Here is a 13,183-nt window from a genome sequence, read left to right as displayed (position 1 = left end):
TGTGTTCCCCGTCAGGGCAGTCATCGGTTGTGGCCGGGCACCATCTAGTTCTTCTGGTCTCAGGATGATTTAAGTCTCTAGTTCATGTAGCCCTTTCTGTCTCTTGAGCTCACAGTTATCGTGTGACCTTGGTGTTCTTCATTCTCCTTTGATCCAGATGGGTTAAGGCCAATTGATGCATCTTAGATTGCTCCTTGTTAGCATTTAAGACCCCAGACGCCACATTTCAAAGCGGGATGCAGAACGTTTTCATAATAGAGTTTATTATGCCAACTGACTTAAAAGTCCCCTTAAGCCATAGTCCCCAAACCCCCGTCCTTGCTCCACTGACCTCCAAAGCATTCAGTTTATCCTGGAAACTTCTTTGCTTTTGCTCCAGTCCAGTTGAGCTGACCTTCCCTGTATTGAGTATTGTCCTTCCCTTCACCTAAAGTAGTTCTCATCTACTAACTAATCAGTAAATAACCCTCTCCCACCCTCCCTCCCTCCCCCCTTCGTAACCACAAAAGAATGTGTTCTTCTCAGTTTATACTATTTCTCAAGATCTTATAATAATAGTGGTCTTATACAATATTTGTCCTTTTGCCTCTGACTAATTTCACTCAGCATAATGCCTTCCAGGTTCCTCCATGTTATGAAATGTTTCACAGATTCCTCACTGTTCTTTATTGATGCGTAGTATTCCATTGTGTGAATGTACCATAATTTACTTAACCATTTATCTATTGATGGACACCTTGGTTGCTTCCAGCTTTTTCCTATTGTAAACAGAGCTGCAATAAACATGGGTGTGCATATATCTGTTCGTGTGAAGGCTCTTATTTCTCTAGGGTATATTCCGAGGAGTGGGATTTCTGGGTTGTATGGTAGTTCTATTTCTAACTTTTTAAGAAAACGCCAGATAGATTTCCAAAGTGGTTGTACCATTTTACATTCCCACCAGCAGTGTATAAGAGTTCCAATCTCTCCGCAGCCTCTCCAACATTTATTATTTTGTGTTTTGGATTAATGCCAGCCTTGTTGGAGTGAGATGGAATCTCATCGTAGTTTTAATTTGCATTTCTCTAATGGCTAATGATCGAGAGCATTTTCTCATGTATCTGTTAGCTGCCTGAATATCTTCTTTAGTGAAGTGCGTGTTCATATCCTTTGCCCACTTCTTGATTGGGTTGTTTGTCTTTTTGTGGTTGAGTTTTAACAGAATCATATAGATTTTAGAGATCAGGCGCTGGTCGGAGATGTCACAGCTGAAAATTCTTTCCCAATCTGTAGGTGGTCTTTTTACTGTTTTGGTGAAGTCTTTAGATGAGCATAGGTGTTTGATCTTTAGGAGCTCCCAGTTATCTGGTTTCTCTTTGCCATTTTTAGTAATGTTTTGTATTCTGTTTATGCCTCGTATTAGGGCTCCTAACATTGTCCCTATTTTTTCTTCCATGATCTTTATTGTTTTAGTCTTTATGTTTAGGTCTTTGATCCACCTGGAGTTAGTTTTTGTGCATGGTGTGAGGTATGGGTCCTGTTTCATTTTTTTGCAAATGGATATCCAGTTATGCCAGCACCATTTGTTAAAAAGACTATCTTTTCTCCAATTAACTGACACTGGGCCTTTGTCAAACATCAGCTGCTCATATGCAGATGGATTTATATCTGGGTTCTCAATTCTGTTCCATTGGTCTATGACATCCTTACTCTTTAACACTTAAAAAAACAAAAACAAACCCACTGCCATCGAGTCGATTCCGACTCATAGCGACCCTATAGGACAGCGTAGAACTGCCCGATAGAGTTCCCAAGGAGCGCCTAGTGGATTTGAACTGCCGACCTCTTGGGTAGTAGCTGTAGCACTTAACCACTATACCACCAGGGTTTCCTCTTTAACACTTTAAAAAGGTCTTTTGCAACACGTCTGCCCAATGTAATACATCATTTGATTTCTTGACTGTTACTTCCATGTGTACTGATTGTGGACTCAAGTAAAGTGAAATCCTTGACAGCTTCAATATTTTCTCTCTTTATCATGATGTTACTTACTGGTCCAGCTGTGAGGGTTTTTGGTTTATGTCGAGGTATAATCCATACCAAAGGTTGTATTTTAATACATTATTTGCCAAAAGCATTGTAATGTACATTCCTATTATGATGTTTGAGTGTACCCATTTCTCTGCATCTTCAACAGTCCTGAATGTTATCAATATATTTTATTTTTGCAGTGTGATGAAATCTCAATGGTTTTCCTTAGCAACTTCTGGGATATCCTTATCTTGCTTAGGAACGCCTTTCTTTCCTATCTTGAGATTATATTTATTTCCTCTCAATATTTTTTATAGCTTTTTTTAACATTAAAATTTTTAATTCATGTGATTTTACCTTAAGAGTTTAATGTGAAGGATTTATATTTTTCCATATGAGTACTATCCTCCATATTTAGTGAAAACTATTTCCATTTTTATCAAAACCAAATTCCCACATATCTGTTTCTAAAATTATTCTGTAAATGTATATTTCTGAACCAATACCACTGTTTTTCCCCTGAACTTTTTACTTTGAAGAATTTTAAGCTCACTTAAAAGCTGCAACAATAGTACAATGATCACCTGTGCCTTTCACCTAGATTCACCAACTGTTAAGGTTTTACCACAGTTGTTTTAGCTCTATAATATTGTTTTGTTTATCTATCTGATAAAGTATAGACATCCCAACCTTTCACCCTCAAATATTTCAGAATATCTTATTGTTTTGATTAAAATATTCTTCCAGTAGCACAGAGCCTCTCCTAGTCTTTCAAATTTGGGGGGAAAATCTCACACATTTATTTTTCATATGAGTGTTAGAATCATTTTGTCCAATTGCAAAGAAAAATCCCCCATTGAGAAAAGTCTGAATGACATTTCACTAAATTTTGCAATTCCAGCCAGATCAATATTTGTATATTAAGCCTTCCAGCCAGGAATACAACAAAACAAAAACCAGACTCACTGCCATCAAGTCAATTCTGACTCATAGTGACCTTACAGGACAGAGTAGAACTGCTCCACAGGGTTCCCAAGGAATGGATGGTAGATTTGAACTGCCGAACTTTTGGTTAGCAGCCAAACTCTTAACCACTATGCCACCAGGGTTTCCAGCCAGGAATATAGTATGTCTATTTATTCAGATCTTGTTTTAAGTACTTAAAAAATAAATGAACTGGGGAATTGTATTTTCAGTAACAGTGGGCTAGATTATTTGGGGAGTCCCTCGGTGGTACAAATGGTTAATATGCTCAGTTGCTAACCGGATGGAGATTTGTGCCCACCCAGAGGCACCCTGGAAGAATGGCCTGGCAATCTACTTCCAAAATGTAATCCATTGAAAACCCAGTGGAGGAAGCATGGTTCTACTCTGACACATATGGGGGGGTCACCATGAGTCAGAATGAACTGCACTGCAACTGGTAAAATATTTAGACCAGTCTTTCCATTGAAAGTATAAAGTGTTAGATGACACATTTTTAAAGAACCCCCTTCAAAGCACTAAGGTGTTGACAAGATACTAAGAAACTTCAAGACTAAAATCAAAAGTAGGAACCCATACAGCTAAATGGCACTTTTAAACAGTAGAGCTGCTTTTGCTCTGAGGGCTTTTGCTCATTAGAGTTGTTTGGGTCGCCTCCTTGGATGCCTCATGGGACAAGGACAGAAGTCAAGGCGGGGAATGTAATAGGACACCCTCCCACACAAAGCTGAGACCTCAAAGGGCTACATATGCTCAGGATAAGGGTGACCAAAAATGCCACCCCACCCACAAAATTGCCTTGGTACTAGTAGACCAAGAGAAAAAGTGGGAGGGGACCCTGATACCCTGTGACCATGGCTGGCCCTCTTGTGCAAGAGCAGAATAAGATCCCATCATCTGGGAGGTCCAGAACATTTCAAATCAGGAACCAAGTATGAGGTGATTCTGAACTGATAGTGACCCCAGTGCCTGGCAAAAACAAATATAAAACTTCTTGGGAGGAAATCATCATTATAGGCCTTACTGGACTCACACGAATAATGAACAGTGTGCAATTATAGACAACCAAACTCATAAGGAAAAAACAAGGCACAATGAGCAAGAACCAGAACAATTAACAAAAAGCAGAAACGGATCCACACCAGACCTCAAATACTGGAATTATGCGACACAGATTATAAAAGAAGTGATTATTACACATCAAGTTGAAAATACCTTCAGGGAACGGCAAAGTATGAAAAGTACTAAAAGGTCTGGAAAAGAGTCAAATGAAACTTCTGGATACATAAAAATTACACCATGAATAAAACTCATAAATAGGTTTGACAAAAGATTAGATACAACAGAAGAACTGATAGAAAAAAGGAATTATCCATGAAGCAGCAACAGGGGTCAAGCAATGTAGAGAAAAGTGTGGCAACAACCATGTTCCAGAAGGAGGAGAAAAAAATGGAGCAGACGCAGGATCTGAATATTTTAAATATGATGAAAGACATTAATCCACATATTCAAGAAGTCCAAGAAACTCAAAATAAGATATATACATGACAAGATACATTATAGTCAAACTGCAGAATATCAAAAAGAATTCTTAAAAGCAGAGAAAAGATTATTTCAAAAGAATGACAAATCAGCTGCTTCTCAATAGTAACGGCACTCAAAAGGCTACACTGAAAGAAAGTAACTGCAAACTCAGAATGCTAGATGCTGCAGAAATCAATTTTCGAACATAAATGATCTGGAAATTTTTCCATCCTTGTTTGGGGGGTGGGGGAGATTACAGCCAAGAAAACCCTATGGGGCAGTTCTAGTCTGCCACACTGGGTCTCTACATGTCCAAATCAACTTGGTGGCACCTAGCAAAAACAGTTTTTTCTGTCTCATCACTAATTTGATTATATGTCTTTTCCCTCAATAAGATCTACCAGAGATCTGTCTTATTTTTTGGGGGAAAAAAATCCAGCTTTTACAATATATGCAACAGTGAATAATATACTCTTTGTATATAAAAGGGGAGGGAGCGTGTGTGTGTGTTCATTGTTTGTAAAGACATAGAATCTCTAGAAGGATATAAAAGAAACTGAAAAGAACAAATCTTTAAGGGACTTGTACCTAGAATATATAAAGAAGCATTACAACTCAATAATAAAAAGATAAATAACCAATTAAAAAATGGGCAAAGGCTCTGAATAAACAGTTCTCCAAAGATATACCAATGGTCAATAAGCACATGAAAATATGCTCAATATTATTAGTCACCCAGGAAACGAAAATCAAAACTTAATGAGATGCTGCTTCACGCCTTTCAGGATGGACAAAATAAAAAAGACAGATAACAAGTGCTGTTGAGGATGTGAAGAAATTGAAACTTATACGCCGGTGGTGGCAATAGAAAATTTTGTGGCTGCTTTAGAAAACAGTCCAGCAGTTTCTCGAAAGGTTAAACACAGTGTCACTGTACTACCTAACAATTTCACTCCTAAGTAGAGATCCAAGAGAAGTGAAAACATATCTCCATGCAGAAACTTATACATGAATGTTCCTAGCAGCATTATTCATAACAGCCCAAACATGAAAACAGCCCAAATGCCCATCAATTGATCAATGAAGAATCTGTGGCATAACCATGTAACAGAGTATTATTTGGCAATGAAAAGGCATGAAGTACGTGATACATGCTACAACAGAAAGAGTCTCGTAAACATGCTAAGTGAAAGAAGCCAGTCACAAAGGACAATATGTAATTCCATTTATATGAAAAGTCCAGAATAGGCAAATCTATAGAAGAACAAACTAAACCTATTGCCGTTAAAAGTCAATCCTGACTCAGTTCAGAATAGAACTGCCCTATAGGGTTTCCAAGGCTGTAATCTTTACGGACGCAGACCGCCACATTTTTCTCCCATGGAGTGGCTGGTGGGTTCAGACCACCAACCTTTCGGTTAGCAGTTAAGCACTTTAACCACTGTGCCACCAGTGCTCCATCAAATATAGAGAGACAGAAATTAGATTAACGACCGTTTAGTGCTGAAAGGAATGGGCTTGACAGCTAAGGGGTTTCTTTTTGGAATAAAGAAAATGTTCTAAAATTGATTGTGGTCATGGTACCACAGCTCTAAATATATGTGGATTTTATCTCAATAAAGCTGTTTTTTAAAAGAGACTTTGACAATATTGGTTTACTCCAGGAAGGGGGAACTGGGTACCTAGAGATATTTTGGCTGTATCTTTTGAGTTTTGAATGGATACTGATCTATTAAAAATTAAACCTTAATAAACAAATTCCCTGCTTTTGTTTTATTGATCATTCCTATGTATTTTTGTTTTCTATTTTCTTAATTTCAGCTTTCTTCTCTACTTAATCTCAGCCAACTTCCTGCTCTTTCTCAAGCTGATAAACATTTATTTTCAATCTTTCACTTAATATATAATTAGTATTGAGCTAGAGATTATTCAGAATATTTTCCTTAATTTACAAGTGGTTAAGGTTCTTTGGTTACCTTCTGATGCCTTGATTTCTAGTTTTATTTTATTATGGCTATAAAATGTAGCCAAAAAAATTTCACTTTCTGGAACTATGGTTTTGTTTGTAGACAACTGTAATTTTTGTAAAATGTTCCCTGGGCCTAAAGAACGTGTAGTTTCTATTTCAAGAGATACAAAAATGAAGTGTGCCCAAAATCTCATAAAAAGACTAGACTTAATGGTCTGACTGAGACTAGAGGAATCCCGGCGGTCACGGTCCCCAAACCTTCTGTTGGCCCAGGACAGGAACCATTCCTGAAGACAACTCATCAGACATGGAAGGGACTGGACAATGGGTAGGAGAGAGATGCTGATGAAGAATAAGCTACTTGTATCATGTGGACACTTGAGACTGTGTTGGCATCGCTTGTCTGGAGGGTAGATGGGAGGGTAGAGAGGGTTAGAAACTGGGGAAATTGTCACGAAAGGAGAGACTGGAAGGGCTGATTCATTAGGGGGAGAGTAAGTGGGAGTATGGAGTAAGGTGTATATAAGCTTATATGTGACAGACTGACTTGATTTGTAAACGTTCACTTAAAGCTCAGTAAAAATTATTAAAAAAAAAAGAAGTGTGTGTGTATACAAACACACACACACACACACCCATTGCCATGGAGTCAATTCCCACTCATAGCGACTCTACAGGATAGAGCAGAACTGCCCCACAGGGTTTTCAAGGAGTGACTGGTGGATTTGAATTGGCAACCTTTTGGTTAAGAGCCAAATTCTTAACCACTATGCCACCAGGGCTCCATATACATATACAGTTGATCTATATTTTTTGTTTTTTAATTCATCTATGAAATTCTGAAAGTGATATATTCAGGTTCTCCACTTTGTTAGATTGTTTAACCCAGTCTGAGAATCTTTAGCTTTCAAATGGAATTAACATTTTTAATAACTGATGTTTGTTTTATGTCTTCCATTATAATTTTGTTTACTTTTCTTCTAATTCTTTAATTCTATTAATATTTCTTTCCTATACTGTATATTTTCCTGTTTTAATAGTTTTAAGTATTTTCAATCAATTAAAAATATACTCTATACACCTTTAACCAATTCAAGACATTTAGAATGTTTTTCCTTCTTTATCACATCCAAATCAATCCCTGCTCCCAGCTAAGGCAAGCCCTTTAGCAATGATTTTACTTACCTACTTCCTCCTTCCCTACCTCCTGAGTTTTGTGGAAATAATTTAGTGTTCTCTGTTTGATCCACATTATTAGGTTTTCCATTATAGTACATATCTTTTAAAGAATTTGTAAACACAATTAATTATTCATATTTTTTACTAGATTCATTGTTCATCATTGTTTCTTATATTCATCATTTCCTAACTTGACATCTATGTTTTGGTTTAGTTTTAATTTAGCAAAAGTATTTCCTCAAAAAGGTACCTGAGAATATATATTTCTGAATCACATGTCCAGAAATATCTTCTGCATTCATATACTGAATAAAAATATTAGAAGAGAAGTTTTAGATTTTTGTCTTTTCCATCAAATCTACAAGTATTCCAGCTTTCACTGTAGAAAGTTAATTTTATTTCCTTTGTAAACACCCTGGTTTAGTTGAGAGCTTAAGATGTTTTAACATTTAAATCCAGAAACTTTCACCAGATTTCGGTTAGGTGAGAGTAATTTCTTCCTATGTTGCCTGGCACTAAACAAACCATTTCAATCTACAAATTCAAGTCTTTATTCAATTATTGTCTTTAGCTGTCTTCTTCTGCAATGCCTCTTACATACTGGTTTCCAGTAGTATGCTTTCTTTTATATTCTCTATAAAATTGTAAATTATGGGACTCTTTCAAGTTTCAGAAATTGCCCCCTCTAGTTTCATCTCTTTAGAATTTTAATTAAAATTCAAATAGAATTCTCTTGTGTCTTTCATTAACCCGTCACAACAGATACCACCTTTTCTTATTCCACTAAACTCTACTGTGTAGCCTTAACAACTTTATCTGCACATACATACACATATATTATACACATATAAAAATACAAAAAATAAGTTGCCATTGAGTCAACTCCAACTCATGGCGACCCTATGTGTTTCAGCCTAGATTTTAATGGTTGTTTTTGGGGAAGGAGATTGCCAGGCTTTTCCTCAGAGGTACCTCTGAGTAAATTAAAATCTCCAACCTTTCGGTTAGCAGCTGAGCGCATGCACTTCTACCTTCCACTTAGAAGTCTGTGAGAAGTACTGAATTTTTTGTTTTAATGATTGGCAGTATAAAGTGATGATTAAAAGCATAAGTGCTGAAATCAGGTTACCCTTCCAGTGAATGACCGTAGGCAAGTTATTTAACTGCTCTACATCTGTCAGAACCAACCGGACGGCAACGGGTTACTACGTCTGTTTGGCACAGTAGTTAAGCTCTCAGCTCCTAACCAAAAGGACAGATGTTCTAACCCACCACCCGCTCCATGGGAGAAAGATGTGGCAGTCTGCTTCCGTAAAGATTACAGCCTTAGAAACTCTATGGAGCAGTTCTACTCTGTCCTAAAGGATCGCTGAGTCGGAATTAACTCGATGGCAAGTGGTTTGGTATTCTGGTTTTATGTCTGTTTCTTTACCTGTAAAATGGGTAATAATCCTAGAGCCTGGCACATAACAAACAGTATCATCGATCTTGGTGCTTTTTAAACACTTAGAGCAGGTTAAGATCGTTAGAGCAAGGTACAAGGTAAAAATCACTGGTCCTAAACCTGTAGGAGTAAAACAATATCGCAAATAAATCTAATCTCGACTGTAATGTAATACAGGGATCAGGTAGGTCAAAGTAAGGATGGCTTAGTACTACCTATTATTGCTACTGACGAAAACTCAAAACACATCAGAAATACCACTACTTATAAAAACTGACGTGAAACATAAGAAGCAGAGGCAATCTGAATCCTCTAAACCTGTACCATCTAACATGGCAGCCACTAGCTATAGGAGGCTATCTAAATTTCAATTAATTAAAATGAAATACAAATTAAAAATGTAGTTCTTCAGTTGCACTAGCTATATTTCAAATGCTCAAAAGCCACAAGTACTTAGTAGCTACCTTATAGGACAGCACTGTTTTAAACAATATTAAGAAGAAAAAAAGAATGAACTACTGGAACTGAACCTTAGGCTTTATCAAATGCAAACCATTCATGTACTGTGCAATAGGGAGGTCCAGATCTTTACAAAGGTGATGACTTAGACAACTTTAATCTTGCACCAGAGTCAGAAGTATGTTTAAATTCCAGATATGCCACTAGCTATGCCACCTACGGGGCCATATATATGTCACTAAATCACAAGCAGCACAATATAACGGTTAAGAGCACACACTGTCTGGACCAACTGGATGTGAATTCCAGTTCTTACTAGCTGTGTGTGACACCTGACCAAATTATTTAACATCTCTCATTTATTGTCTTCACTTTACAGTATTACCTAACTCCAAAAGGTGGTAAGAGAGGGTAAAAGGGTTAGTTAATATCTATAAAAACACTTAGAACAATGTTATATAAGCATTTACTAAACAAACAGAAATTTCTCAAGCTCAAATTTCCTCAATCTCAAAATAGGTAAGAAAAAATTTGCTCTGCCTACCTCATAAAAAAATTTTTTTTTTCATAGGTTGTGGCTATTATGAATACAAAAATATTTTGTAAATTACAAGATATAAAAGCATAAAAGGTTATTAGATTACAAGGATAGGGACAAGGCCCTTATTTTCACCTTCTTTAATCTCTCACAATATCCATGAAGCTGCTGGGGTGACAGTGAATATTTACTGAATATCTACATTTTCTTTAAAACTGGAGTCATATAGCTCAGTACTGAAGTCACTTCTGAGGTCTACCCTTCAGCCAAAGATTAGACAGGCCGGTAAAACAAGACAAGACAAAAGAGGGCACACCAGCCCAGGGGCAAGGACTAGAAGGCAGGAGGGGACAACAGAGAACCTAAGGTCAAGAAAGGAGAGTGCTGACATGTCCTGAGGCTGTTAAGCATTTAATAAGAAGCTAGTTTGTTCTGTAAACCTTCATCTAAAAGACACACACACACACACACAAAACCGGAGTCATAAATGGATGAATATGAATAAGGTGTACAGTACTCACTCATGGAAAAGCCTGCTGTAACTTAACCAAAAAGAAGTCTGTTGCTGATTCCGACTCATAGCAACCCTACAGGACTGAGGAGAACTGCTCCATAAGGTTTCAAAGGAGTGGCTGTTGGATTCGAACTGCTGACCTTTTGGTTAGCAGCTGAGCTCTTAACCACTGCACCACCAGGGCTCTGCTATAAACAGTACTGGGTCCCAATGAGAGTAGAAATCATTTAGTTCAATTTGAGCTTTTAAGAAGCAATAAAAACCCAACCCATTGCCCTCCAGTCAGTTCTGACTCATAGGGACCCTGTAAGACAGAGTAGAACTGCCCCACACGGTTTCCAAAGAGCGCCTGTGGATTCGAATTGTGACGGTAGCTCTTAACCACAGCCGCCAGGGTTTCCTAAGAAGCAATATACTATAACAAAAGCGCCAAGCTCCCAAGCCTTTAACCATTACAAGTCTCCAGTCTCCAACCTCCCTTCTCTGAAAAACAGAAATATAATTTTTGGACTCTGCCTATCTTTATTTGTGGTAAGTATTTATTTGTGAGAAATAGTTTTGTTCGAGTTCACAACCAACAAATAACACAAAAAGACTAATTTGCCACATACATGCTTTCACAGACCGGAAGCAGAACCACAAAATAGCAAACACCGGAGTCCCATAAAAAAATCCTGAAATACCCTTTTCCTATTAGCAAACAAAATGCTGCGGATGAAATCTCAAAGGTTATTTCATGAAAATGCAAACCAATACCTTACCACCTACTCAAATGCAATTTGTGCTACCAGGGCACAAGTTTTGCCAGCATACATCAAACGGCAATCTGTCTTCTGTTGAAATTAACGTTAAAGCCTAGGTTAAACCTTTCTCCAAGGCAAACTGGAAGCGAAATTCTTTCTAGAGTTTGGAGTTTCCGTAAGGTAACAGGGTCACAAAATCAGGGAAAGCAAGAGACCAAAAGAAGGCAGAAAAGAATCCTTCCAGGAGTCACTAGAAAATACCACTGCCGGCTGCTGAAACAAGTATTTTGAAAACAAAACTTCACCACAAGTCCTATTTTTTTCGGTATTAAGTATTAAAAGGAATTAAAAGGTTAAGAAAAGAGTATCAAAGACTATAAATTAGATGGGCTCTTAAAGTTCATCTAGCTCACAGCTCGCCTGGAGTAGGAGACCCCAGTACCCCAAACAAAGGTACTGCTATCCAGAACAAGGGATACAATACAACTAAAAATAAGGAGTAGAGGAGGCGAAGAAATCGGAGAAAGGGGCTCAGAAAGATACAGGCCCGCTGACGGCTGCACGGTGCTCCCGGAGAACGCTCGTCAGCCCGCTAGTCCCTCCAGCCCCTTCTGCCTCACACCCCTCCCCACCGTCCCAGGCTTGGTAAGAGCGCGCACGCGCAGCAAGTAGAGGGTGCGCGTGGCGACGCGCAGGCGTAAAGTGGGCAGAAACAATGAGCTTTGTTGCCGAGGCGGCAGCGGGGGGCTAGAGAAAGGGTACGGGGATGGGGGTGGGGAGTGAAGAAAGGGCTTCGGCAAGGGTGAGGAGATACCAGAAAGTGCTATCCCGACAACCCCTGCGCGCCACGGAGGACCCGGATAGAAATCTGCCAGAACCAAATCATAAATAATAATGACAATGAGAAAAAAAGCAACGGCCATTTCTAAAAGAAGAAAGAGACGAAGTCAGCCCAAGCTTGTCCCTCACACTCAGCGGAAAGGGGAAAGAAACAACAGAGGCCGTACGTATTGAGGTGGCTATCAATCCGTGGAGACCCTCTAGGCCCCTCAGGCGTCGCCGAGGTGCTGTGTCTCAACCGCCAGGGCCGCCGCACCCTTCTTAATCCTCCACCCGAAGGGACCCCCTCACCCAGTGCACCGCAGCGGGAACGGCAGCCAACGAATCCTGTCGGCCTCCGCGGATCTCCACAGGCACCGCCGCTCCCCCGCTCGACGTGCGCTTAGCCCGCCACCTCCCTTCTCCAGTCCAAACAAACACCCAAGACCGGAAGTGACCTCACTTCCGCCACCACGACAGGCCCCGCCCCCTCTTTCTGTCAGCGCTGCAGCCAGAGTCCGCTAGAGAGCGCGCGAGAGAACACGCGACCCCCAAAGTTTCTGCGTCCCCCGAACGTTGCACACGTGTGCACGCGCCACGGCCTTTCCTGCAGGATATATTGAGAGCCCTGTTGTGTTCCCTCTGGGAGGCGGGAGTAGGGCGGGTTCACTCTCCCTACATCCGCCCATCTTTCGAGAAGGATAGGACGCAGTGGGTGGGGGATGTGGATACAGAAACAGACCCTGACAAACACACAGATCTGGACCCTTACATATCCCAGTGGTTACCACACACACACACATACTGACACCAAATAGGGACATCTAGACAAAGGCATGGAACCCTGGTGGCACAGTGGCTAAGAGTTCGGCTGCTAACCAAAAGGTCGGTTGTTCCAATCCACCAGCCACTCCTTGGATACCCTATGGGGCAGTTCTACTGTGTCCTATAAGGTCGCTGTGAGTCGGAATCCACTGTACGGTAACGGGTAGACAGCGAA

At 39.6% G+C, this 13,183-nt stretch overlaps 1 protein-coding gene across 2 annotated transcripts in view; it reads right to left on the bottom strand.

Moving 5' to 3' along the window:
* Positions 1 to 12,626, bottom strand: part of PAIP2 (poly(A) binding protein interacting protein 2) — a 29,406-nt gene extending 16,780 nt beyond the window's left edge. Inside the window, exon 1 of one of the 2 annotated variants that reach the window (XM_003404528.3) lies at positions 12,496 to 12,626. The gene's annotated coding sequence lies outside the window, so the exon portion shown is untranslated. The other variant, XM_023549521.2, reaches the window with a different exon arrangement.
* Between the last annotated feature and the right edge of the window lie 557 nt (positions 12,627 to 13,183).

Source organism: Loxodonta africana, chromosome 2 (genome assembly GCF_030014295.1).
Source record: "Loxodonta africana isolate mLoxAfr1 chromosome 2, mLoxAfr1.hap2, whole genome shotgun sequence".
NCBI classification, from domain to species: domain Eukaryota; kingdom Metazoa; phylum Chordata; class Mammalia; order Proboscidea; family Elephantidae; genus Loxodonta; species Loxodonta africana.
Note: the sequence above shows the minus strand (reverse complement) of the source record. Positions and strands in the feature narration are given on the sequence as shown.